Raw genomic sequence first — 14,091 nt, forward strand, 5'->3', positions numbered from 1 at the left:
TATATATATATATATATATATATATATATATATATATAATTATTGTAAATATTGCAAGAAAACGCGATATTTTTTTATGCATGTTTTATAAAACTTTATTATAAATTTTACTGTTACGTTTTAATCATTAAAAATACTTTGTTTCTTTAATTCGAAACTTTTTTAGTTACGTTTTTTAATCGTTTTGCACATTTCACTACGCAAATTAACAATGATTCTATTACAAAGCTGCCGTTAGCCGAACGCGAGTTTTATACGAAAGTTGCATTTTTCTTAAGCAAATCTTCATAAAAATAATGTTACTTAAATAAGCATAACTTTTTTTGTAATGATTCTTTTTTCATAAAGTTTTCACCATTTTATTACAAGTTCAGAGCTCTTTCGAACCATATATAAAACTTGAATAAATAAATGGTTTGAAATTTTTACACACGTACCTAAAAATATCGTACGTTTTTGAAAAACTTCATCCAAAAAACGCAACAAATGATTTTATGTAGGTGTCGAAGAATAAAAACCCACCCATGAAAATAAATAGTAGTTAATAAGTTATATACGTATATATAGATATTATTTTTTTTAGAAAAGGTTGCACTACAATAATTTTTTTGGGACGTCGTTTTGCTTTAGAATTGATAAAGTTATTTAATTTTAAATGTTTCAGTTTTGTTTATACACAAGTAAATTAAGCTAATTCTTTCGTCCCCACATAAAAATAGATTCTGCAACTATTTATTTATTATGTCAAACAGCATTTTTTTTTTTTTTGGTAGTCTAATAGGGTGGGTTTTTTGTTTTCTAAGTGCAGATTTTATAAATTTTTAAAGTTTTGAAATAACTCTTGAAGATGAATATAACTTGATATTTGACACGGAAGTATCTAACTCTGTCTCGGACAACATATAACAATAGAAATCCGAAGAATCTGAAGCTGTCTTTACAATCCCAGAAGTGGAAAACAGTGACAGCCACAGAAATAAATGCAAATCTTGCAAAACATGTATTGTTTATTGTTACTTTGTCCTCCAGAAGTTTAACTTGCATAGTCTTGCGTATTCAAATTTGTTTCTGGCTTAAAAATTTGTGCTGACATTATCCTCATCACAAGTTGCTTGTGAAAGGTCATTTTCGAAATTAAAATATATTTTGAACAGATTAAGAAATTTGATGAGTCAGTCAAGTTTACAGTCATTCATGCTGATATCTTGTGAAAAAGACGTTCTTCCGAGAAATAATAACGATGCAATAATTGATGTCTTGGCATCGACTAGTCAAACGATGAAAAAGTTGCTATACTATTCAATATTGAATAGCGATTATGTCTCCTATTTCTAGACTCCAACTAACAGCAGTGTTTTAGAAATATTTATTTTTATCAATATTATTATTATATTTATTTTTATCAATATTATTTAGGCTGGGAAGTTTAAATTTTTTTTTTCATACTTTAAATAATAATAAACAATAATGTGCCTAAAAATAAAAAGTCCTTTACTAATATTTTTTACAATATAGTTAAATTTAGAAAAATAAGGGCGTTAATCATAGTCGCTGTCATGGGCGGCGTGAAAGCTCTTGGCTCCCCTCTCTCTCTCTCTATCTCTCTCTCTCTCTCTCTCTCTCTCTCTCTCTCTCTCTCTCTCTCTATATATATATATATATATATATATATATATATATATATATATATATATATATATGCAACATACAATGAAGTGGGCCGCCGTGACAAAATTTCCCGGGCCGTTTTTTCAAGCCAGTCCGACTCTGAGCGGGGCAAGTTGACTCGTTTGTCGTTTCGCCAAATTACATGTTTTATCAATATTTTACAATATAATATTTAGGCTGGGAAGTTTAAATTTTTTTTTTCATACTTTAAATAATAATAAACAGTAATGCCTAAAAATAAAAAGTCCTTTACTAATATTTTTTACAATATAGTTAAATTTAGAAAAATAAGGGCGTTAATCATAGTCGCTGTCATGGACGGCGTGAAGGCTCTTGGCTCCCCTCTCCGTGACAAAATTTCCCGGGCCGTTTTTTCTAGCCAGTCCGACTCTGAGCGGGGCAAGTTGACTCGTTTGTCGTTTCGTCAAATTACATGTTTTACCATAAACTTGTATTGTAATAACTTTTGTGTGGCTTAGTCATTATTATATTGCTTTATTATGCATTAAAGTATTTGTATGACACTTGCTTTATTTTGTTGTGTTGGAATTTGCTATGAACTGATTAGTAGACTTTTTTTTCCATAGCCCTATATAAATATAAAGTTTAATTGTTGAAAAAAGTACATAACCGTTTGTATTACATACCTTATTAACTAGAATTTATGATATCGTGTTATTTGGGAAGGTAATGGTATAATGGAATTTACTTTTTTTTAAGTCGCCATCTTGCCCCGCATACAGGGCAAGATGATAATTTGAGGTAACTTTGGTTAATGAGTTTTTTCCAGGCTATTTATAATTTTTATATGGGTTTTTTTTATACATATGTGCCGCATAATAATTTTTTTTCCACTTTTTGATAAAGTTTTACTTATTGAAACAGTTATTGAATAAGATATAAGTGCTTTTCAAAACGTTCGTCATCATGCCCCATGTTCCCCTATTTCAAACTGAGTTTTTGCGGGTTTTTTTGTTTTTTTTGTTTTGTGGATCGAATTCCTTTGCGAATTAATTCGCTTTGTGGTTTTATTGCAATTAGTGGATTGGTCCGATAAAATTTATATTGTTATATTTCTTCTACTTAAATAATAATAGAAATAAAAATAGAGATAAAAACTAGTTTGAAAAGTTGTTGCGTTCATTTCAACAATTAAGGCAAATAATCTTTAAATAATTAGTTCTTTTAATGAAAACTTTATGCAGGCCTCAAAAATATCATTTTTTGTTCAGACAAATATGAAAAAAAAATCAAATAATCTGATTTATTCCATTTTTATGTTATTTCATTTTTTTCTTCTTTTCAGATGCCTAAGCTATCTAATTTTTGAGAATTCTTCAACAAGGTGGAGGAAAACAAGGCAAAATGTAAGGCCTGTATTAAGCCAAAAACCGAGGTGTCATTAGAGCTTGCTCACTAATTCAATGAAGATCTAAATAAAAGATTCGAAGGGGAGCTGATGAATATTGAATTCTCTATTGCTCATTTTTTAAATCCTAACAGGAAGGGCATGTGCTTTGTGGATGAGGGGGAAAATTTTGAAGTAGTCAAAACTGCAGTAGAGAAAGGTATGGAAGAACTGTCAAAAAAAGAAATTTTGGCTAGCCAAAGCACTCCTTCCTCTTCAATGTTGGATGATGAAGATGATGACGACTTTGATTTCACTGAACAACTGAGGAAGAAAATGTTTGGTGCAGGTTACGTTACTCCTTGAGGTGAAACAAGCACCAAGAAAGCCATTTCAGCTGAAATTGAGGGGTACTTAAATGCAAAACCAGCAAGTACAAATGTACTGGAATTATAGAAACAAAACCAGTATATTTACCCGATGATGTCAAGGCTGGCCAGAAAAAACCTCTGTATACCTGCTGCATCATCAACATCTGAAAGAGTTTTCTCAACAGCAGGGAATATATACAGCTCTAGAAGAACCAATCTTTCAACCTCAAAGGTTGAGATGTTGGTATATATGAAAGAAAACACTAAGCAACTCAGTAAAATTCAAGACATGGTGTGGCCAGGAAATGAATTTGGAAAATGATTAACTTTCAGTGTGATTTTGACTTTTTTTATTTCTTAACATGGAAATCATTTCTTTTCATTGTATATTTGAATATTATAAATAAATAAAAATGAATCTTATTTCAAAAGCATTCCTTATTCTTAATCCGTATAAATCCGTAAAAATAATATCGGATCGGGTTCCGTTCGAAAAAATTTTTCGAATAGCAATCCGATCCGAAAGTATCGAATCGGATTGCAATCCGAAAAAATAATCCGAAAAAATTTTAACGAATTTTTTTCCGATACATTATTTTCGGATCAAATCAATCCGTAAGTAATTTGAACCGTTTAGCATAGATAATTCGGTGAACAATCCGCAATCCGATAAACCGTAACGGATCGGCGGTCTCTAACCAATTCCATAAAATTTAACCCAAAAATTAACAAATTTTGTGAAAGTGGAAACCTTAGGACTCATTGTCATGTTGTTACCATTGTATTTTTACAATACCATTTATAAAGTTAAGATGTAATGGTTTGTATATCTGAAAAGATCACAAGTCAGTGGTGCGAGCACTCTAAAACAAGTTAGACTTTTATTGGTTGATTTTTAATAAATTTTATGAACAAAGGACATAAACACTGATAAGCATTTTAACGGAACTATTTGATCACAAGATGCTAGTTTTGCAAGACAAATGTCAGTTGACTTCATGATAAATAAAGTCTTCTTTCACAAAAACGCTCTTTTTCAAACAATAGTAGCAAATTTTTTCAATTTACTCAAATATATACATACAAATATTTACTAACCACAAACAATGTCCTTAAGCTGCAGGACAGAAAAAGCATGCTTATTTCCATGGTTCATGAAATTAAAGCTGTTTGCCAAATCGTCAGGTTAGAATTATTTTGTTCTATCTCTAACTTTAAACGCTGGGAGAAAATGAATTGTTAATTTTACTAAGTGATGATTACTTTTAAAATACATTTTATTCTTAAATTTTTTTTTTCTAAATAGTTTCTTTAAATATATCAGTATAATAATAATCAGTCATGACCTTTTTCATTATTCGTCTGACAGTCTCTTTCAAAGAAACACCTCCTTGAAGACCAAGATATTGTGTCTAACATAATGTATAACGTGAACTTAAAGAAAAAATAGTTTAAGTTTGTCATTAAAACAAAAAACTCACTGTCTGCAACTTGTCCAGCGTTGACTGTCGTAATTTCTTTTCAAAATTTTGCACCTGTTCAGTGAATCGTTAACTAACCTTACACCTGCAATACTTTTTTTAAAACTACAAAGTAAAAGTCAATAAATTTATCTGTAAAAGAATTTTGCACTTTTTTTAATAGAAACTTTCAACCAACAATATACTTGTTTTTAGTTTTGTTAAAATCGAAAATCATGGTAAAAAAAAAAAAGAAGAAGAAAACCACGGAAAAAGAACAGCAACGTATTAAGATTTCTAAAAAGAATGACGTACTTTGTTGCTCTGCTTTTTCTGTGGCTTTCTTTTTTTTTGTTTTTTACCGTGATTTTGGTCTGTCCCTTCAAAAGCTGAAAAGAAGAAATGATTGTGAATTTGTTTAGCACTTTAAATAATTTGTTTCTATCTGCCGATTGGTTAGAAAGCTGATTAAACGTAAGACATTCTAAACATTTCTTATATATTGCAAGAGATTTTGTTTTCCTTTTCACCCTTGATGTATTAAGGTGGTACTAAAGCTATTATTAAAATGTTAAATACTGTATTAAAAAATTGCAAATAAGAAGTTTTATATATAAAAAACTAAAATACACAAATTTTGAAATAATTTGTAACAAAAAAAATTTTTTTTGCCTCGCTTACCCAAACTACACTAGCTGAAAAGAAAAAATGATTGTGAATTTGTTTAGCACTTTAAATAATTTGTTTCTATCTGCCGATTGGTTAGAAAGCTCATTAAACGTAAGACATTCTAAACATTTCTTATATATTGCAAGAGATTTTGTTTTCCTTTGCACCCTTGGTGTATTAAGTACAGAAAAAGATTTCTTGAAGTAGCTTTAGTAAAAAACTGAAACACTAGAAATGTAATGTTAAAACCCAATTATTTTTTAATTATGACAAAAATAATTGGATTTTAACATTACATTTCTAGTGTAATGTTAAAATCCAATTATTGGAAATATGACAACTCACAAAACAGGCCAATATTGATATAGATGACAAGTAAAAGTCAGCATCTATTGAGCTCCTTTGCTCTACTTGTTGTGCTTTAAAAAAAGTTTTTTCATCACCTGTAAATAACAGGATTTTTGAAAGCAAAAGTTTTTAGTTTAACTGTCCTTTTACAAGAAATGCTTCATTGTTAGTTCCCAGCTTCCTGTTAGCAATGTTCGACAACGATCTCTTTTTTTGTAACCAAAACTTTATGTAATCTTACCATTTCAAACTTATTAGATTTGTTAGAAACATTTGTATAAGTTTCTTTTTCTGATAATTTACTTAACAAATGTTTGCTGTAAGATAAGTCCTTTAGTGAAATTTGGTAAAAATGCAGTCATAGAAGCTGTTATTTGAAAATTTGAACAGTTAAGAAGGGTTAGATAAGTAAAAATATGTAAAGCAATAGTTTTCCTATATATTGTGACAGGTATTTCCTGAAAACTTTAAACTTTCCTATTAAAAGCCAAAGGAAGTGTCTGATTTTTTTTGGAAAACATCACAAGAGTAAAAATCTAAAGTATTTTTTCCTAATCACTTTCGTTCTCTAAATTGACTTCCCATCGATCCCAAGACACTTAGCATCTCAAGGAAAGATTCCATTTTATATTTGTTCATCTTCGTTATCTTGGTAAATATGCTCAACAATAGTTTCAATTAAATATTGATTAAATGAGTCTCCTGTGCAAATCTCTTCCATTCAGTTGATAAATATATGATCAAGAACTTTTGCAAGTTTTTCTAAATACAAGATAAATGTAATAAAAGTGAAGATAGCCTAAAAAAGATAAAACCCATAAAAATTCAATATTCAAAATACGAATACCATTGTCTAAGATCAAATCAGAAAAACTTGTTTATAGAAATCAAAGAAATTGGGTAACAATTAAAAAAAAAAACAGCCCCCAATTTTTCAATTAAAAACCTGCCTATTGAACATATTGCAGTGTGCAGTTCATAAAATAAAGAGAACAATCTCAGCAAAATGCTTATCAACCATTTACAAAGATCGTCATTGGAAAGACCTTAAATGCCACACTAATTTTCTATCTGACAATAGTAATATGTGATTCCATAGTCTATACTGTGTGACAGCTACACCACAGGGTACTGCATGCCTCAACTCAAAAAAAGTCCAAAAAAAAAAGTGAAAGCTTAATCGTTTTTAGACTTAAAATGTAAAAGCAACTTTTTGATCTTAAACCAACTTTAAATAATTCCATAGGTATTAACAATGTGTAATTTTAAAGGGATATATGTGTAAAAAGTAAAATTTATCACCATAAAATTATGAAAATTTAAGGTATGTTTATCTTGTAAGAAACCTTATTTTCCACCTCATTACAAAACTTTATTTTTGTTTTTTGTTAAATTACTGAGTGCTTAGATGTTAATAATTTATTTGCTTTTTTTTTTAGATTTAAAAAACAGTTTTTTTTAGATAATTCTTTTGAAAATTAAAATTTTAATGCACAATTTTAAACATAAGTGCCAGCCAAAAAAAAGTTCCACATTGTTCCACGTTCAATTTTTGTGAAACAAAACCATTAAATTATAGCCAAATAAACCCTGAATTATTTACTGCGACCTCCTGCTCCTTTAGGAGATATTTTAAATAGATTCATGCATAGTTTTGTCAAATGCAACACCCGCCCCTCCGTTTTCGATTTAAAAACAGTTTTCGGACGTTTGTGTAATAATTCACAAACCTCCGAAAGCTGTTTTTAAATCGAAAACGGAGGGGCGGGTGTTGCGTTTAACAAAACAATATATGAATATCTATTCTGGTATTGGATATTAGTACTGAATTATTGAACTGGTTAGTAATTCAAGTTGTGAAAAGATTTTCATACTCTGATTTTTTTATTTTTGGATTATAAATTGTTTTTTTGTTTTTTTTTGCGTTAAAGATTTATAACTCGCTTTGTAACGCGTCTGCGCGCGTTTAGTAAATGCGTGCGTTTAACACGTACACGGGCGTTTGTGTATTAATATAATATTGTTATATTATGGGTCAAGGAAGCTAAATGTTTTACTAAAAATAGTATTTAGAATTTTAAAGTGCACTAACGCGCGTTTTAACGCGTACATGTGCGTTATACGGGTAACTAGTGCATGTGAAAATAATTTTAAGTTCCTAATTTGAATTCCTTGACCCCAAAAACCCCTATTTTGATGTATAGTATATGTTTAATGTACATGTATTTAGTAGTTAGGTATTTTTTGCCGCTTTTTAACCTTTTTAACTCACTGTGCGACATATTAGGAGAAAATTGGAGTAACGGGTGGTTACTAAAAATCCGGACTGACTTGAACAGACTATTAAATGCCACAAGCTAAACAATTTTTTTTTCATGCTTACATCCATTTTAAAGCTCATTTAATTCTTTGTAAGTCAATTCACTTATTTTTAGATAATTATCAAAAATGAAGAAAAAAATTGTGTTCAAGCAAGAAGAGGTAAGAAAACGAATTTGTGAGTTCTACTTGAAAAATAAAATCGCAAGGTAAAAAGTTCACTGAAGATCACTTCAATGCTGAACAAATTCCAAGAAGCACTATCTATGATGTAATCAAACTGCGAACAATTCTGGACACAAAAGATTGCAAGGAAGTAATCGTGTGGCCAAAATCACGACCCCCAAGGACATCAATTGTCCGAAAACCATGTTTGACCACAGTAACTGGGTTTTTTGATGTGGCAAGCTCATAGTGTACCTGACCAACAAGAGGGCCAAAAAAAGCGAATCAAGATCGGTATTGATTGTCTTTATCGCAATTTCCAGGGAAAGCTGGTCATCCTTGATGACGAATCTTACTATACGCTGTCGCACTCAACGATCAGCGGAAACGGCACCTACTACTCCAGTGACAGAGACAAGACTCTACCGAGCGTTAAGTATCGCAAAAAGCGCAAGCTCGAACCCTAGGTGCTCGTCTGGCTGGCCGCTTCTGACAAAATAATTTCCGGGGCATTTTTCGTCCCCAGTGGCCTAACAGTCAACAAAGCCATCTACGAAAGGATTGTATCAAAAGGAGACTAGTGCTGTTCATCAACTCTCATCATACCAATGGCAATTATGTATTTTGGCCGGATATGGCGTCATAACATTACGCCAAAACCGTGACCGACTGCTACGAGGCCCATGACATCATTTTTATCAAAAAAGTTGACAATCCACCAGCCGTGCTGGAGTGTCACCCAATCGAAGACTTCTGGGCTATTTTGAAAAGCAAAGTGTATGAGGGTAACTGGCAAGCAAACAAAACTAAAGCTTTGTCAGAGAAAATTTGACCTTGAGCTTACATTTTCATTTTTTGGGTCAACTCGTATTGGAGTTGGCCAAATCCGAAGAAAAGGATAAGTTGAAGACAAATTTAATTTAAATAGATAAAGAACGAAAAACTCTATTTAATATTAGTTTTTTTAGATTAGTTTAAACAAACTTTTTCATGGTCAGATGGCTTTACAAATACCAACCCAATTGGAATTTAGAAACTTAGCGCAGCTTTTTTTCAAATGATGAACTGGCATAGGCAACTAATAGAATGCCCAAAGCAAAAGCCAAACAAATTAGAATCCCTTCAAGCATAAGGAACTGGTTTTGCCTTCAAATACCATCACTCCACACAGCAGGAGTTTACAAAAAAAAAACTTTGTTTTAATTAACAGTTCTTTGATTTTCTTCCACTTTCATGCGCTTCTCATATTTGTGTTGAGCAAGCAGTTCTAAAAAAAATTTTGACAATATATGATTATACAGCCAGTTGCAACCTTATCCACTTAGTTTTAGTTTTAATCAAGTCTTATAAAGCTCTTAATCAGAGCTAAAATTTTTTTTATTTCTTCTACTCATTTCTTTTACAAATTCCAATTCTACTGACTAAGTTGAGACTATTGTAACTTCTCTTTTCACTTAAAGGCGAAGTTTCCTTCACCTATATAAAAAAAATAGTTTCGTAGTCGAAAAATTCTTGCTGCAAGAAGACTTAAATACGAATGGCTTACATTAATTTTTTCTCAAAAGTCAGACCACTCAATGATTTTCAATATAACTTTCATTAAGGCTAAAAGAAAGACAGAAAGGAAACAGAAGGGAAAAATTGAAAGAAGACAGAAAGGAACAAGGCATGCACAGTTTAATGACATCGAAAAAACAGCGACACGTGTTGTGCATATGCGGCTGACGAGATCGTAAAACGGTTTTTGCTCACAAACCGGGAAGAACTACAACTTCTTATTCCTAGATACGCTCGCCTGGTTTGGTAAAACTTTGTATAAGATTAGAAGAAATTGTTTATAAACCATAAATTCAAAAAGATTTTTCTTACGTGTATTAAGTTTTTCATGATAAAAACTACCAGTTCAAAAACTGCTTGAACAAATGTAAAATAGGGGACGTTAAAATTACAGAAAATTTTTAGAGAAGGAGGAGTTGCATGCTCATGAAAAAATCCCCTTGAACATAAATGCTTTTTTTTTTAACAAATTATTTAAGTAAGTGTGCTCATGGAAAAATCCCCTTGAACATAAATGCTTTTTTTTTAAACAAATTATTTAAGTAAGTGTGCTCATGGAAAAATCCCCTTGAACATAAATGCTTTTTTTTTAACAAATTATTTAAGTAAGTGTGCTCATGGAAAAAATGCAAAATCAAAGAGCGAAAAAAGTTATTCAGAGCGTTGTTAACAAAAAATAATCACCGATGGAGTTATTGCTTCATATTATACAGCTATTAAAATTATAGTACCCACATTCTGTATAAGCATAACAACCATTAGGAATGCCGATAGAAAATTATTGATGTTTGAATAAAAATAAAAATCATGACATTAAGTAGTGACGAAATTAGCTCAACTTCTTAAATTTACGGAGACATTTAAAGGATATCAGTCAATAGTTAAACTAAACAAAATAATGACCAACAGTAAAAACAAACAATAGACCTACGAAATGCAAAAAAAAAAAAAGCAGGCTTCTTACAAATGCGCCATATTAATTGGACACAGTGAGCAGAAGAAACTTGTTTCGGAGAATTTCTTTATTAAATGTTTTTCAAAATTTAAAAACTTTGACCATCAGATGATTTTTGATCAAGTTTATGACAAGTAAAAAAGTTTACAATTTTAGAAGACCTAGCTCTTGGAAGAAGGCAGTCACGGTTTGGGATGGAGTTAGATTAGCTCCGATAAACCTAACTGTTTTCAAGTCTACATTCTTATTGATATACTAGAAGTTTGAGCATGCTCCATGACTCTTTGAAACCAATCTTGAACAAACAGCAATATTCATAAATATTTAAAGATTGTGACTAATAATGGACCAAAAAGAACAATGTGGACATTCTAAGCGTTCATCAGTTTTTGAATGGAATTGTAATTCAGTCGAACAAAATTTATTTTGCGCTGTAAAATTCCTGCTTTGCGTTTAAATGATTGTTGTTAAGTAAGCTCAGATTGTTGTTAAGTAAGCTTTCTAAATTCTGAATAGAAATAATTCTATTCAGAATTTAGAAAGTAATAGTAAATATTTTTCAACTCTTTACAATCAACTTATTTATGGTAATTCATGTTTAAGATTTATATTTAACTATTGAAATATAGATTTATGACATTAGCTTTTTGAGATTGAGTTTATAATTTTTTGATGAGTTTGCGTAGTTGACAATGCTATTATTTTATTGATGCGTACGGTTATTTGCAGTAACTGTTAATAATGAATCGTAAAAAACTTTCTGGTGCCCAAAATAGGGCATTGGCTTCCAAAAGGGTAAAAGAATGTGAAAAAAATAAACAAATGCTCCAAGAATTACGTTGGTTTTACAAAGCTACTGATTTGAAGGTGATTTAGTAGAATATATATATATATATATATATATATATATATATATATATATATATATATATATATATATATATATATATATATATATATATATATATATATATATATATATATATATATATATATATATATATATATATATATATATATATATATGTATGTATGTATATATATATATTATTTTCGAAGCAATTTACGAATATTTTCGAAATTAATCATTTTTCACACAAGGCCAATATCCGTTGCAGAGGGTGAAAGATCTTTTAGTAAACTTAAGATTATAAAAAATCATTTCAGAGCCACCATGGGACAAGAGCGACTTTCAAATCTTATGATCTTGTCTATTGAAAATGATCTCGCGAAATCATTGTCATATGATGAAGTAATTTATAATTTTGCCTCGAAAAAAGCTCAAAAATTTTATTTAAGTTAGGAATTGTTTATGCTGCGGTTAGTTAGCAAAAAATGAAATAAAGTTAAAGTAGCTATAAAGGCATAATGTACTTTTTTTGCTTCTATGCTAAGTATATATATGAAGCGAAATCTATAAGGGCGCCAAAAAAGGTTTTGTCCCGGGCGGCTTGAAGGCTCTCAGCGGCCCTGAGTAAGCTTCATTATTTCAAACTTACTTAGGTCGTTAGGAAAGTTCGTGGAACTTCATCTATAAAGATACAATGAGACAGGAAATAATTAAATATTTATATATCATTTCAAACTGTGTTTAATTATGAACATTTTTAGTACTTGTTGAAATATTTTGAATGTTTATTAAAAAAGTTATTTAAATTTTATTATATACGTTTAAAAGAAAAAATTTAAAAATGGAAAAATTTGAATATCGAGCATATATTAAAACCCGTGCTCTACTTGGAGTTTCAGCACAAGCCATAACCGATGAGTTGGTTTTAGTTCATGGTGACCAAGCTCCAAAATGAAGTACAGTTGCCAAATGGGCTACTTTATTTAAAGATGGTAGAGAGAGTCTCGAAGATGATCCTCGCTCAGGGCACCCTCAAACCACGTATACAGCTGAGAATATTGAACGTGTGCGAGCCATTATTGAAGAAAATCCGCATGCAGCACATGATATAATTGAAGCCCTGACATCAATTAATCGCTTTACAATCAACGAAATCATTCGCAACGCACTTAAAAAAAGAAAACTAACATCACGTTGGATACCCCACGAGTTATCCGATCAAAATCCCAAGAATAGAGTTCAGGTGAAGTTTCAAGTGATAAGTATGAAGTTAAGTTGGCGGCCCAACTTAAAAAATTATGAAAAATACAGATACTGTGTTTTGACGTTGTACAGCTGAGTTGTATGTCATTATCTCTTCGTTTGTCATGTATTTAATGATTGTGGCTGATAATGGACCAGAAACGAACAGCGTAAACAACGCTTAACACGTTCGCTGCCGAGCTATTTTAAACTATGCGTTATTTCTTTGCTGAGCCATAATGTCTACAATCATTAATTTTTGCCGAGGCTGTTTCACGTGGTTTCATTCTCATTGCCAAGGCTAGATATCAACATTTAAATAAAAAAAATATTTTTTATCTGAAATAATTCTATAGTATTTTTTATTCTGAATATAACTGACAAAAAAAGAGTATTACGAGTATACTCGTAGTTTGGTAAAGAAATTTTTTTCTTTAATGCCGAAGTACTCGTAACACCGTAATGAGTATACTTATTGCGGTGACTACATCTTTTCAAGATGTAATTGAGAACTTGAAAGTTGTAATTAAGAAACGTAAGATGTAATTTAGAAATACAACATGTAATTAAGAAATTTTAAAATGTGACTGAGAAACCCAACATGTAAATAAGAAATCGCAATATGTAATTTGAAACATATATCATAAGCTTTTCTCAATTACAACTTTCATCTTCTCAGTTAAATCTTACGTTTCTTAATTACAACTTTCATGTTCTAAATTACATCTTTCGTTTGTTAATTACATCTTTCATGTTCTAAATTACATATTGCGACTTTTAAATTACATTTTGTATTTCTCAATTACATCTTACGTTTCTTAATTACAACTTTCAAGTTCTTACTTACATCTTGAAAAGGTGTAGTAATGTAGCTTATTTTATGCATTATTATTATAAATAGTGTTTCAATTTTTTTGCACATGCACATTGACAGTTATCATGAGTAAAAAAGGTAATTTATATTTTGTTTTCTTAATTCTAAATTGTTGTGTTTTTTAGACTAGAAGCTAAAATATATTTGATATCTACATTATACTGTATGTTATTAAAAATGTGAAAAAAAATTTAAAGTACACAATAAGATGTTTTTTAATACATTAAAAAACATTTTAGTGTGCACTTTGAATTTTTCACACAGT

Source organism: Hydra viridissima, unplaced genomic scaffold, assembly GCF_058129835.1.
Source record: "Hydra viridissima isolate aposymbiotic clone 2 unplaced genomic scaffold, HvirCarnegie_v1 scaffold_1, whole genome shotgun sequence".
Classification (NCBI taxonomy): Eukaryota; Metazoa; Cnidaria; class Hydrozoa; order Anthoathecata; family Hydridae; genus Hydra; species Hydra viridissima.